At 47.0% G+C, this 14,618-nt stretch overlaps 1 long non-coding RNA gene across 1 annotated transcript in view; it reads left to right on the plus strand.

Annotated features, from left to right (window-relative positions):
* The window catches only part of LOC146641944 (uncharacterized), a 69,622-nt gene extending 55,392 nt beyond the window's left edge, over window positions 1-14,230 (plus strand). The window contains exons 4-5 of the long non-coding RNA XR_014909750.1: window positions 13,300-13,446; window positions 13,519-14,230. This is a non-coding gene — a long non-coding RNA (uncharacterized LOC146641944). The remainder of the gene's footprint in view (window positions 1-13,299; window positions 13,447-13,518) is intronic.
* The last annotated feature ends 388 nt before the right edge of the window (window positions 14,231-14,618 follow it).

The raw sequence follows: 14,618 nt of genomic DNA on the forward strand, positions 1-14,618 counted from the left end.
CTGTCACAACGGGACTGAACGGACTCACGCGCAGGCTCTAGGTCTTGAAAGCACAAGAGTCTTTATTATGATGCACCAGGTGATTATTTACAAAAGTGAGGGGAAAGCCGGGCTCCGGGGGTCCACACACGAACGGGAAAGACACGCACACTCTCCGTCCACTCCTCCTCACACTCCACTCACTCGGGTAACACAGGGGTAGGTCCAGGGAATCTGTACACAGAGACACGAATGGGTAGTTAGGTAAATCGCTATGAAACACTTCTGAAGTCATTGAGCTGGGGTTACACTGACGAGGGTCGGCAACGGTCCAGCGACGAGAAACACAGGGCTGCCGTCTTATAAAGGAGCTGGATCACTCGTGATGAGCCACAGGTGCGTGGGCCAAGGGCAGGAGCCCGCAGGTAAGCTCCGCCCAGGCAGAGGGAGGAGGGAAAGAGGGGAAAGGAGAGAGCAGGAAAAAAATAAAAAAAGGAATACAAAACATATGTAGCCGTACTGAGCCGACCGGGTAGGCACAGGGACCCTGACAGTACCCCCCCCCTCAACGGGAGCCACCCGGCGACCCACCGGGCTTACCAGGGTGCCGGCGATGGAAGTCACGGAGCAGGCGCCGACACAAAACAGCCGAGCGAGGCACCCAGGAGCGCTCCTCCGGCCCGTAGCCCTCCCAATCGACCAAATACTGGACCCCCCGCCCCCGGCGCCGAGAGTCCATAATGCGTGAGACCCCATACGCCGGCAGCCCATCAACGATCCGGGCGGGAGGCGGGGGCCCGGAAGGAGGGCACAAAGGACTGGAGAGCACGGGCTTAATCTGGGAGACATGGAAAACGTCGTGGACACGCATGTTGCGCGGAAGGTTCAACCGAACAGACACAGGGTTCACAAGCGCACCGATTTCGAATGGCCCAATAAAAGTAGGAGACAGTTTCTTGGACTCCGCCCGGAGGGGCACATAGCGGGTGGACAGCCATACCTTTTGTCCGACCGCATACTCAGGAGCCGGTGTCCGATGGCAGTCTGCGAGCTGTTTGTTACGTGCCGTCGTCCGGAGGAGGGCAGCTCGGGTGGCTCTCCACACCCGGCGACATCTACGCAGGTGGTGTTGGACGGATGGCACCGAGAGGTCACCCTCAACGGCCGGAAAGAGCGGAGGCTGAAATCCTAATGACGCCTCAAAAGGTGAAACTCCAGTGGCTGAGGAAGTCAGGCAATTGTGGGCGTACTCAATCCATGGCAGCTGGTCACTCCAGGTCGTTTGATTTGTGGACACCACACACCGCAGAGCAGCCTCCAGGTCTTGGTTCGCCCGCTCAGCCTGTCCGTTGGTCTGAGGGTGGAAGCCAGAGGACAGACTAACCTTAGCGCTGAGGGCGGAGCAAAACTCCCTCCAGACCCGTGAAGTGAACTGGGGGCCACGGTCTGACACAATGTCCTCCGGAATTCCATGGAGGCGGAATACATGCGTGGTGAGGAGGTGAGCGGTTTCCAGGGCCGTAGGCAGCTTGGGCAAGGCAACGAAATGGACAGCTTTAGAAAACCTGTCCACAACGGTTAGAATGACTGTGTTACCTTTTGAAGCCGGTAATCCGGTGACGAAATCCAAGGCTATGTGGGACCAAGGCCGTCCCGGAGTGGGCAGCGGTTGTAGCAAACCGGAGGGAGGTTGGTTGGACGACTTGTTACGGGCGCAGGTCGTGCAGGCGGCGACGTATTCCCGTGCATCCCGAGCCAAAGTGGGCCACCAGAAGTAACGCTGGAGGAATCGTATGGTGCGGTGTACTCCCAGGTGACAGGTGAACCGGGCGGCGTGTGCCCATTGCAGTACCTGAGAACGAACAGAGGAGGGCACAAACAACTGACCTGGGGGCCCGGTCCCGGGATCTGGTTCTGTTTTCTGAGCTTCTTTAATCTGAGATTCGATTTCCCAGGTCACCGTGCCGATGGAGCAGGAGGCAGGAAGAATCGGACCTGGCTCGGGTTCCGCTTCAGAGGAGTCATACAGTCGGGAGAGGGCGTCTGGCTTCACATTGCGGCTCCCGGGCCTGTACGTAATTGAAAAGTTGAATCTCGTGAAAAAGAGAGCCCACCTCGCTTGCCGGGGATTGAGTTGCTTTGCGGCTCGGAGATACTCAAGGTTTCTGTGGTCTGTCCACACGATGAATGGTTGAGTGGCTCCCTCTAGCCAATGTCTCCATTCCTCCAGTGCTAACTTGATAGCCAGAAGTTCCCGGTCTCCAACATCATAATTGCGCTCTGCTGGGGAGAGACGGTGAGAGAAAAAGGCACATGGGTGGAGCTTACCCTCCCTCCGTTGGGACAACACCGCCCCGACCCCGGAATCCGATGCGTCCACTTCAACGACGAACTGTTGCTGGAGGTCGGGTTGGCAGAGGATAGGTGCTGTAGCGAACCGTTCTTTGAGACGTAGGAAGGCCTCCTGCGCGGATTGGTCCCACTGAAAAGACACTTTAGGAGAAGTGAGTCTGGTTAAAGGCAGAGCGAGTTTACTGAAATCTCGGATGAAGCGGCGGTAGAAGTTGGCAAAGCCTAAAAAGCGCTGGAGCTGTCGACGGTTTGGGGGTTCGGGCCAGGTAAGCACTGTTTGGACCTTCGCCGGGTCGGGTTTCAGATCACCCCGCTCTATTATGTATCCGAGAAAGGCCACGGAGTCCACGTGAAAGTCACACTTTTCGCTTTTCACAAACAGTCTGTTTTCCAGCAAACGCTGCAGAATCTGTCTGACGTGTGTCTCGTGCTCCGCCACTGTTTTAGAGAAGATAAGGATATCATCCAAGTAGACAAATGCGCACCGATTGATAAAGTCCCGGAGGACGTCATTCACGAGGGCCTGGAAAACTGCTGGGGCGTTAGTCAGCCCAAAGGGCATCACCAGGTACTCAAAATGCCCCAGATGGGTGTTAAAAGCTGTTTTCCATTCGTCGCCTTCCCTGATCCGAACTAGATGGTAGGCATTGCGGAGGTCTAATTTACTGAAGATCGTTGTCTCGTGCAGAAGTTCAAAAGCCGAGGAAAGGAGCGGTAGGGGGTATTTGTTCTTAACTGTAATGTTATTAAGGCCGCGGTAATCAATGCAAGGCCGGAGAGACTTGTCCTTCTTTTCTACAAAGAAGAAGCCGGCTGCCACAGGGGAAGAGGACGGCCGGATTATGCCTGCTGCCAGTGAGTCCGTGATGTATTTCTCCATAGACGCTCTCTCAGGTTGGGAGAGACTATAAAGGCGACAGGTGGGGAGTGTGGTGCCTGGGAGAAGATCAATGGCGCAGTCATACGGCCGATGAGGTGGTAACGATTGTGCAAGATCTTTACGAAAAACTTCAGCCAAGTCGTGATACACAGGTGGAACAGAGGTGAGATCCGGAGGCTCAGACAGGTTATTTGGAGGAGACGCGGAGGGCGGAGTTGCAGCCCGGAGGCAGTTCATGTGACAATCCACTCCCCAGCCTACCACGCATTCAGATTTCCAGTCGATATGAGGGTTATGCTGTCGCAACCAGGGGTGACCTAAGACAAGCGGTGTTTGAGGAGCTTTAAACACGAATAGGCTTAGAACCTCGGTGTGGTTGCCGGAGAGTGTGAGTGACACGGGCTCTGAGACATGGGTTATATCAGGCAGCCGCTGCCCAGATAAGGCGGTGACATGTAAACGATGAGGTAGAGGGTCAGACCCAACCCCTAATTTTTCCGCGAGGGCTGAATCGATAAAGCTCTGTTCCGCGCCAGAGTCAATTAACGCCATCACAGAATGGGTTTTTGTGTGAACTGTTAACTTGGCCGGTAACATTAAGCGTGGAAGGGAGCTTTTACTAGACAGGTCGCCCACCAGTACTCCCTTAACTACGGGCGGGCGCCCCCTTTTGGTCGAGATGGACAGGTGGCAATGAAGTGGCCCTTACGGCCGCAGTACAGGCACTCACCAGAGACCATGCGTTGCTGACGTTCCGCGGGTGTTAGCCGTGAGCGACCCAGCTGCATGGGCTGCTCGCCTTCCTCGCTTAGCTCGCCACTGTGGGCAGCACTGGGTTTAGCCCTCCATTCCCCCGCTGGTGGGCCCAAGAGCGCCCGTGGCTCCTGAAAGGCCCGCCCCCGGAGGTCTCTGCGAGCCTGAAGGCGATCATCTAACTTAATGCACAGAGTCATTAGAGAGTCAAGAGAGGCAGGCAGGTCATGCATTATTAGTTCGCCTTTTAATTCATCACAGATGTTATTAAGCAAGGCACTCTTTAGCGCCTCCTGCCCCCACCCCGTTTGCTCAGCCAAAACCCAGAAATTGACAGAATAATCCGACATCCTGCGTCTACCTTGTTTAAGATTTAACAGGCGTTGAGCGGCGGCGGCAGCCTCGGATCCTTTGTCAAAAACGCTCTTAAACTTAGACAAAAACTCGGGGTAGGAGATGTCGGGGTGGGATCGTAGCACTGCCTGGGCCCACTGTAGAGCGCGATCACGTAACAGTTGCACAAAGAAGGAAATCTTATCTCCATCGCCAGGGTACCAGTGAATTTGCTGACGAAAAAAATAAGTGAGTTGTGTGAGAAATCCTGCACACTTATCCAACTCACCATGAAACAGTTCAGGAGAGGGAGGCTGATGCCCGACGACCACAGGTGTAGTTTGGGCCGCGCTTGCGGGCTGAGACGCGCTCGCGCCCGGGATGGGTTCGTCTGCCGGAGAGGCTGGCGGGGGCGGAGAGTCAGTCAACGGGGTCCGCTGGGCGAGAGCCAGAGACAAAGCGGCAACGTCTCCACTGAGCCGCATCAACATATGCTCGTGTCGCTGCAACAGCTCATCCAACGAGACCGGGGCTGGGGCGGGTGACGCCGAGCCTGCTGAGTCCATTGTGGCTGGACCGTTCTGTCACAACGGGACTGAACGGACTCACGCGCAGGCTCTAGGTCTTGAAAGCACAAGAGTCTTTATTATGATGCACCAGGTGATTATTTACAAAAGTGAGGGGAAAGCCGGGCTCCGGGGGTCCACACACGAACGGGAAAGACACGCACACTCTCCGTCCACTCCTCCTCACACTCCACTCACTCGGGTAACACAGGGGTAGGTCCAGGGAATCTGTACACAGAGACACGAATGGGTAGTTAGGTAAATCGCTATGAAACACTTCTGAAGTCATTGAGCTGGGGTTACACTGACGAGGGTCGGCAACGGTCCAGCGACGAGAAACACAGGGCTGCCGTCTTATAAAGGAGCTGGATCACTCGTGATGAGCCACAGGTGCGTGGGCCAAGGGCAGGAGCCCGCAGGTAAGCTCCGCCCAGGCAGAGGGAGGAGGGAAAGAGGGGAAAGGAGAGAGCAGGAAAAAAATAAAAAAAGGAATACAAAACATATGTAGCCGTACTGAGCCGACCGGGTAGGCACAGGGACCCTGACAATTACCTTCTAAGGTGTTCCTGTCATTTTAACCTGTTTCCCCTGAAGCAGGAGTGCAAATCAAAGCCTGAGCCTGAATGTTTATCTACTCAGTGTGTAACGCCGTAATGTGGCCCACGCTTCAGAACCAGCCTCACTGTATGGCAGATATGAGGCGGAAACAGTCATGCGTTACATTACCCCTGTCCACTGTCGCAAGCTTCTGTTACAGAGCAATCTATAAGTACTTAGCTGCTAAGGAAATTAGCCGCTCCATCGGCTAGAGAATGAAGAAATCATTGCAGAGTCCGGTATGCTCCTGTGCGCCTGTGTAATTGTATTTCTAACAAATGTGCTTGCAAAGTAGGGGGCTCCAGACCTTTTTCTACTTCCATCTCCTCCTCCTCCTCCTCCTCCTCCTCCTCCTCCTCCTCCTTCCTCTTAACTAAAACCCCCTTAACATGCGAGCGCAAGCTAGCCATGCACCGGGGCCGTGCCAGCGCACCGCAGCCAACCTCATTACCGTTTGATTATGCGAAATCAGCAGAGAGGAGCGAGAGAATCAAAGCTAACCGCTGGAGATGAGTGAGTTGTACAGTAAGTGTCCCTGCCCCACAGGATTGGTCGGGAGAAAGATTAGAGGACTTGCTCCCTGAGACTCACAGAGATCAAATTCTCTCCGTTTGCCTCCCTCTTGGGTGTCAAAAATGAGTTTCGGTGATGAGACAAGATGTCAAGGTCTATCCTGGAGTTGCTGTTGGGGATGTGAGAAGAGCAGGGGTTTTTTTTTAGTTTTTTTTTTTTAGTAAGCTTGGAAAAATAAGGAAGATCCTTGCTAGGATAGGCATACAGAATTCTGGGACCCTGGCAGAGAGGAGTGGGTTAAAACACCATCATTTATATTCAAGGACAGCTGCAGCCTAAGAGTGGGTGAAAAATTGACGCGGGGGCTTTACCTCGTCTCATCCTCACGTTTTTGTTCAGGCTGAAAAGATGCCTCTGTGCCCGCCGTTGCGGTCCCCGGCAGAGGCTGAAATGATGTTTAGGGGACTGAATACAGAGGTGACAAAAAGGGCGACAAAAAAATGACAGGGCGGTGTGCATGTATTCATACACAAATAGGAGCACAAACACAAGCAAAGATACACACACATTCATTCACAGACACACACACACTCACAGCAGCCATCAGTGCTGTGCAAGATAACAAGACCATACTGAGGATGACCGGAGGGGTGGGGAGACAGGAAAGGATGAGTGAAAGAGTAAGAAAGTGGTCACGCTCGGCTTACTTTTGCCATGTAGCTGCCCTATCTCCCTGCCGCACTGACCCTCTACACGACAAGCTCCACGTCTTATCAGCGCTTTCCTCGGTCCCTTGGTCTTTCTCCCCTGGCGCCGTGCGGGAACGTGATGCCGGAAAAACGCAAACGCCAGATATAGGTTGAGTCATAGAGCGGCACTATCAGCTTCGGACACGGACCCTGTTAGCCTGCAGTCATCAAGCAGTTCAAGGTGTGATTTAAAACCGCGGACTGTTCTTTCCCTCAGGCTTGTATAGAGAGACATATGTTCATAAAGCCCACACACACACTTCAGTATCCCTGAAGAAAACACATGCCCACTTCATTTATGAGCTTGCCTAAGTGCGGCCTTTAATTGAAGTGCTGCTGCAGGTAAAAAGTGCATTTATATGCATTTCTTTAGCCAAAAGCAACTGGCTGTAACACCTGCACACAAACAGAAATGCACACACTCACACATAATGGCAACAGTGGATATTGAAGGTGACAGGGGCCTTATCCGCTTAATCCAAATTTACATACACCACTTCCGTTTGGTATTCCATCAAAAGCACTGAACCCCCACCTTCCCCCATGCAAAAAACCCCCAACACTGGGCTTTGTGTCGAACAGATACAAACATGGTTTTGACCCGAGATCCAAAACTGCCAAAAACTAAATAAAAATGCAAAAACAGGAAAGAAAAAAATTACATTTTTCAGTAGATCTCAACAATAGCAAAAATGTGCAGGGTTGTGGGTTTAGGAAAAACAAACAAACAAAAAAAAACTTTTTGGTGTGTATTTTTATAGCTGTATCTTTGAGTTTAGCTAAATTTGTAGTTGTGTGTTTGTGATGGTGGTGTCCACAACCACACACCTGAAATTCAGTGATATTTATTCACATCTCACATTCATATAAATCAGACACAGATTTAAGGTTTTACCCTCCCTCCTCATTTTACATTTTTGCAAACAGTTGCTTTAATTAATGTGGATATTTTGTTTTCATATAAGTTATACACTTTTGTCACTGATTTTTAGGTTACATTAATTTTTCTCTGTTTTCAGGAGTTACCTGTCTGCTGTTCCAGTCCTTCCTGGTTTAAACAAAAGAGGAGGCTGAGGGGTGGAGGTGGTTTAAATACAGAGGCCAACTAAATGGGCTTAACTCAATTTACGAGGCCAACCATATGGTTATTTTCCATCTTTGCCCTCAAAATGGTTTATTCAGCTAGTTTATCCTGGGTCCAGCTGTCTCTTATTGGAGTAGGTCTTGTTCAAATCTTGTTTCGCTAAGCAATTTTTTGTGTTGATTTTTGCTTAACTGACCTTTCATCTTTTACTTTCACGTGTATTTCTTGATATTAACTTTTTTTCAGTATAAGAAAACCCACATACTGAATTTTATACCTGTTATTAGAGCATTAAATATTTAGTTTTGCTATTTTAAAAAAAGGAAATGCTGTGTAAGCCTATTTTATATATTTAAATATGCCACCATTCATTGACATAATGAAACAACATAAGGATTGTAGCAAAATAGTCCATCCATCCTTTGGCTTTCTGACATTTATCATGTTGCGAGGCTGTCACGCGTCAACAATCTGTCCTGCGTCGTGGTTCCAGCGGTATCCGGTGAGCTCTCACTGGCCCTTGGAAATTTTAGGGGTGAAGGTGTTTGTCTTCAAGGTGAAAAGCTTCTGGCATGTTACCTCAGGGCAGCTAAAGGAAGTCAGCAGGCCAAATCCATCACTGCGGGATAAAGATTGTTGCTAAGGGCTGGGCTGGTTGGGTTGGGGTAAGAAATGGGGCTGGGGGAGCAGTCATCTTGTTGCCTTCCTCTCTGTCTGCCACTGGTGCATGGCCTTCCTTGTAGAGACCATGTCTGTGGTGCTTAGCAAGTCACATGACCTGGGTTTTCATTAGGCAGTGTCCACCACCAGCGGCGGCTCTGGACCCTGTTTACAGATCACCTCAGCTGTGATACCCATCTCATGACCAGCCGGCATCCGGCAACTGACTTAGAACTGGTGCGGACCAGGGGAGTCCCACTGTTTAATTAAAACAAAGCATTGCGAAGGCCCATGGTGGGTGTTGACACGATGTGATTTCTGCCCAGTTCCCTGAATGTCAGAATAGATGATAACCTCAATTGTACACATTGTCTGCATCTCATATATCCTCTTTGTGGCAAAACCGGAAAAAATTCTAAGTACAGGGAACCTCAGATTGAGATTCAAGAAGGTTTTTTTGCAGACCACACTGTGCAACACAGCTTGAATAAACCTGAGTGTAACATCAGATCTCATACATGTGGACTGTGCAAAAATACTGCTAATACTGATTTGTAGGCTACATGCAGGTGCACTTCCTCTGTTATTTCTTTCAGTTGGATGACCCATTTCGGTGGGGTCAAGGCAACGGCTGGAGTACACCTCACTCTGCATTCCTAGTAGTCGGTTAGTAGATGCGGGATAAGGCAGCAGTCACACTGTGAGATGATCGCTGTACATTTTTGATATTGTTAGAATTTGGTCCCAGGCTGTCTTTAAACCACCAGTTGTGGGATGTGTTGGTTGTTTCCCAGGGTTTTGAGTTCCTCTGAGTTTAATATCCTGGTTTATTATTTGGTATTTTCTGATTCATTTAATTGAGATTCCATGTTCTTACGTCTGTTGCCTGTTTGAGGTTTTAATTTTCCTTTACACTCCAGGACATTTAGTCTGTGGTCCGTATTGTATTTCACTTCCAGCTATTTTTAGTGTTTAATAACTTCTATCCCTCCGTTCGAGTCTTACCTCTGTAGCAGCTTCAGGTTTACTTCCTGCTTTATTTATTGCGTGTCTTGCTTTGTGTTTTACTTCTGCCTACAGCTATCTTGATTGTCAGCACACACTCATTTCTGTCCTGCGTCCACTTCCTCTGATTAGCCGTCTGTGTGTGTATGCGGTCTCCATTTAGTTCTTTGTCTGTGTATCTGCCCTCATGTGCTCCCTGGTTTGCTTCCTCTGGGCTCTGTGTGGTGAAGCAAGTTCAGCCTATGCAGTCATCTGAATACATTTATCTTAAAATCAGGTTAAGCTGGTTATCGACTCACTCAGGCAACCCATGCGTTATCAATCGTGCTACGAGTGCATTCGCATGAAAGGGGAGGCATTTTCTCTTGCAAAATTTCAACAATGTAAGTTGAAATACTTTTCAGGAGTACAGCACTATCATTAAGACTCAGGAGAATTCAATGGATTATAATCGAGTTTTGTGGTTAATTTCTGTCATCTACAACCCCGTTGGTGATTAAGAGTTGGAGAGCAAGTAAACTAAATATGAAAACAAAATTCACATGTAGGGTTAGTTATTTTTAAGGATCTTGTATTAAAGCTTATAGCACAAAAACATTCTAAAATTGTTTGCCTGAACAGGGATAAAAATTACAGTATAACATTGCATCGATGAAATCAATCAGGGAAAGTCAATACATTAGACACAACTGAAAAACATTAGACCCTCCCACTATTCATGTAGAAGGGTCCTAGGGATGTTCCAGGAATGGTCGCACTATTTTCTTTTCTTCTTGGAAAATTGATTGTTGATTTCATACCTGCAGAGCTAATCTGTTCCAAAGCAGGTTAGGTCAACAGCATATGTTACCATAGTAATGTACCCCAATAAGAGGTGAACTGCCTTCGTCGTATAGAAAACAAAGAGTTAACCTGGAAGTCACCTGGATAAGATCAAAGACCTTCTTACAGGCTTAGGATTGTGCATGTTTTATTCTGTTTGGAATTTCAACCTAACTTTACCGCTCTTACTAAGCCACATAAGTCTGTCGTTTTGGAATCATCTTGACTATGACACATGATAGGCTCCAGTCCCAAACATGTGCGAGTTTTTATTTTATTATTACAAGTCAAACATCTCACCCATTTGGTTTCATCGCTGGATAACACAACTCCAACTCTAATGTCTTCCCAACAACCCCAGGTATGTTGCATCAGTGGAAGACTAATAGGCATTTCCCCTAATGACACTCTATTCAAAAGCAATCCAGGGTTTCATCAACATGGAGTTGATGAAAATGCTCACTGCTCTTGCAACAAGAGGAAAGTTTTCTATTTCGAGGATCTATGATTCAAAGTGCTTGGCACACTGGCCTAGCTGAAAACCAAATACCACTGTTTACATTATCGCTAAGAACACTCTGTTGGGTTATTTTAGTCTCAGCGTGAGTGTATCAATAATGTGTTAAAGCTGTTAGTGATGCTGTAACAAATGTGGTTTGCACTTTTAAATAGCACATTGTCCCCATCTGTCATTAACAAATGCACAGATCTTGGCATGAATTATTTGGTGTCCCTAGTAGCCCTCCTTGGGATGTGCAGAGGGGGGTGTTGCTAAATCAATAGCCATAAGGAGTCTAGCTCCCATTTGCTTTCAAGATCTACAGCCAAAGGACCCAGTCATCAAAAGTTAATGAGCTATTTAGATCATGCTGTTTCCTCAGCCCTCGACTGAGAAAACACTGCTGGACTAGGGAGCAAAGAGCCCCCACGAATGTGTGTGCTTATGTTTTATATGCTTCATGTGTCTCCTATAGATCAACAGAGAGAGATTGGCAGCTGAAAAAGAACAAAGCAGTGGAAATGGTTATCATGCCTGTGCAGTTGTTCTTGCATTGTTTGGTGCAAATGCTTGACAGTGGTTGCAACCCTTTTGATGGGCAGTAATGTGAAAACAAAGCTTCTTTTTGACTCTGTTGTAATGCTATTGTTGGGCTATTCAGGCACCGCAGCAGCCGCATTATTTGGCTCTAGTGGTCAGTGCCAAATGGCCAAATAGGAACGATGAACATACAGTACATGTTTTAACTAGCAATTAACAATAATGAGTTTTGTTTTGTGTTTTTTTTTTTTTTTTTTTTTTAAAAACTACATCCATGTTATCCACATTTGTCTGTCTCTAGGCTGGTCCAAACAATGGGCAGGAGGCTAAACCCACTGAAAACAGGGGTACCATTTCTAACTTCTAATTACGTGGGCGTCCTACAGCCCACCTCCAGAGTCTGGCACCATCCACCCTTAATGTGGTTAGAAAAACAATAAAGTGTAATGTGTTGTGATTGTTCTCTCCCCCCTTTTGTTCTGAGAGTTTTCAGAACGCCGTCCTGCATTTGAATGTATATCATTTGTGCTGCTGTAATTCTCTGTAGAACTTGAGTCTTGCTGTGAAGGCTGTAATTCAGCATGTCGAAACCTTTATAAAGCTGCTTCCTATAGATTGGAACAAATTATTGTTATTATGTTGGTTTAGTCAAGTTGTCATGCATTTTTGTCAGGAATCGTGCACAAAAAGTCATCTCAGGGATCCCAGGACTGAATGGAAACTGGGCTGCTATAAACTCCAGTCTTTTTCCACCCGAGCGTCCCATCCAAGCATTATATCCTGTACTATCCAGTTGTGTTATCAGCAATTGCATGGCTGTTATCGGTCCTTGGATAGCCTCCCATAACTACTGCGATGTTATCCTATTCACAAGAGGTCGTTTCACCCTGCTGAACTGAAGTAATGCACTTCCACACTTCAGTGTTACTACAAGTGATACTGCGCAACATTCTTTATATTTTGTTTTTAAGCAGCTACACTTTCCTGTAATGTTATAATAGTAGTCTTTAAAAACAGCTCTCCAGGCTTTCTGAAGGTCATTCAAAGTGTTTCCTTGATTGATTTATCCCACATTTTCAGTCCAGTCCTTTTTCAGACAAATATTGTTTGTTTGTTAAGCCACTTAACACTGACTATAAGTCATACAAATGTCTCCTACTGTCACTCAAGGAATGAACCAATGTTTTGCTTACATATAACAGATAACCTTTTGGCCAGTGGTGTTGGTGTTGGTGTTGTGGTGTTGTTAATACTGATGGAATTATGAATGATGCACATTTGATTTTGATGGAATACTATCTGGAAAGCATCTCATTGGGATCAATTTATTTTTTCACTATGACAGTGATCCTTGTTTCTTGTTGTTTTGGAAAATTCTTGCTGTGATTCATGATTTGAATCCAAGCAATAATTCTTATTATATTATTATTATTAGTCCCACTCCTCATTTTTTACTCTTGTTAGTTACACGTCTTTTTTTAACCTCTCTTTCTTCACAACCTCTTCTCTGTATATTATGCTTTTTTTTTATCTTCTATTATCCTCATTTTCTGAATTCTCTGCCATGTTTCTTCACCTGAAGTCAGTTAACAAGGCCTGAAGCAGATCCGCTAACTTGTCACCTAGGAATCCTCCCATGTTCCCTCACTGGCTGTTTCCTGGCTGCTAGCCTAGTTAAAGGGTTTGTACATAAATGTTGCAGGCAAGAAGTTACTGCTGTCCAAATTCCCTCGAGGACAGTCAGAGAATAGGAAGGGCTCCCTATTACCAAGACCACAAAATGTGTGTATGGGCACCAAGAAGGTAGGATGTGATCATTAAGAATTAACCTTAACCCCAGTGCAGCTATTCTGAAGGCTTGTGGAACGAACCCCAACAGATTTCTAAAATTTGTGTATCTCTCTCTCTCTCTCTCTCTCTCTCTCTCTCTCTCTCTCTCTCTCTCTCTCTCTCTCTCTCTCTAACAGAAAGTAGCCAGCAATTCCCTATCCACATGGTGAATATCATCACCGTGGGAGGAAGGTGTGATGTACACCAAACTTTTGGACAGAACTGCTAAAAAATTTTGACCACAGTGCCAGTCAAGCGGCAATGAGGGAATGAATCAAACTGAGGTGAGTGGAGCAAAGCATTGATTTTCAGGATGTTCCCAGTGGAGGAGGTTTTATCCGTTGTGTTCTCCACAGATGCACATTAACCTCCAGCTCTCCGAAATACTCCCAAACCCCCCGAGGACTCAAACCTCACCTGTGGCGATTAATTGGTCAACCTCTACATTGCCCTGCCTCTGCCAGTCTGCCCAGCCAGTTCTCCATTCGTCTCCCTCTGTCTGCCTGTCAGCTTTGATTCCTCCCCTTCTCCAGCAGTTTTCCCACAAAACACTAATCCTGTAGCTTGAGAATCAGGCGCCAGAGGTTCAGCGAGTGAAAGAGATTGAGGATGAACTTTGGCTTACTGTCAGGCTTGGCAACACTTCTACATAAAACCTCCAAGAGAAGGCATACTGATCAGTGATCACTTGTTGAAGCACATTACTTTTACATTTTAAAATAAATAGAATTCAACTTTTTGTAGTAACACACAATTAAACTCACACTGTACACACAAACATGAAATGACTATATAAAGAGCATAAAAACCATACAATCTTTTCTATAAGAGAACATTCAAAAAGGTGTGATGTGAGAAAATACACCTTAAAATTTACAGAGTGTCTGGAAAACTCTGAGAAGCCTGCAGAATTGTCCGTGACATGAATGAGTAACATGGCTGTTATTCAGTTCGGAGCTTAGCAGATCATCTAGCTAGTAAAATGTAGCAGGCCATTTTTCAAAGAAGGACATTTTGACTCGCCAGCAGGATATAATAAAAGCAGTGGTTCCCATTTAGCTCCTTTGATTGCAGGGTTAGGAGAAAAATCAAAGTTGTTTCATTTAATAATGTAAACTTAATGTGTCTCATTATAATTTCAAGGATGTTGTGTTTAGACTGTGATTATTTTGAATGTGTCGAGTGGTTTCCAGTGTTCACGAGTAAAATTTTAGTCATGACTATGAGCCTCCTGTGGTTATTAATGACTCCCAGTCACTGTTTGTGTTCAGATCTTAAATAAAAACCAATTCCAGTGTTGCTGTGCGGTGTATGGGGCACATAAATCCAACAGCATTCTCTGTCGCTTAACACATAATATAAATATTATAAAGATGTATTTCTGTACAGGATGTACCATGCCTCTTGCCCTGTGGTAGCTGGGATAGGCTCTGGTCCCACCATGTCCCTGAATTGG

This window comes from Rhamphochromis longiceps, linkage group LG23, assembly GCF_057381845.1.
Source record: "Rhamphochromis longiceps isolate RC_006_pf linkage group LG23, R_longiceps_female_GT1.1, whole genome shotgun sequence".
NCBI lineage: Eukaryota > Metazoa > Chordata > Actinopteri > Cichliformes > Cichlidae > Rhamphochromis > Rhamphochromis longiceps.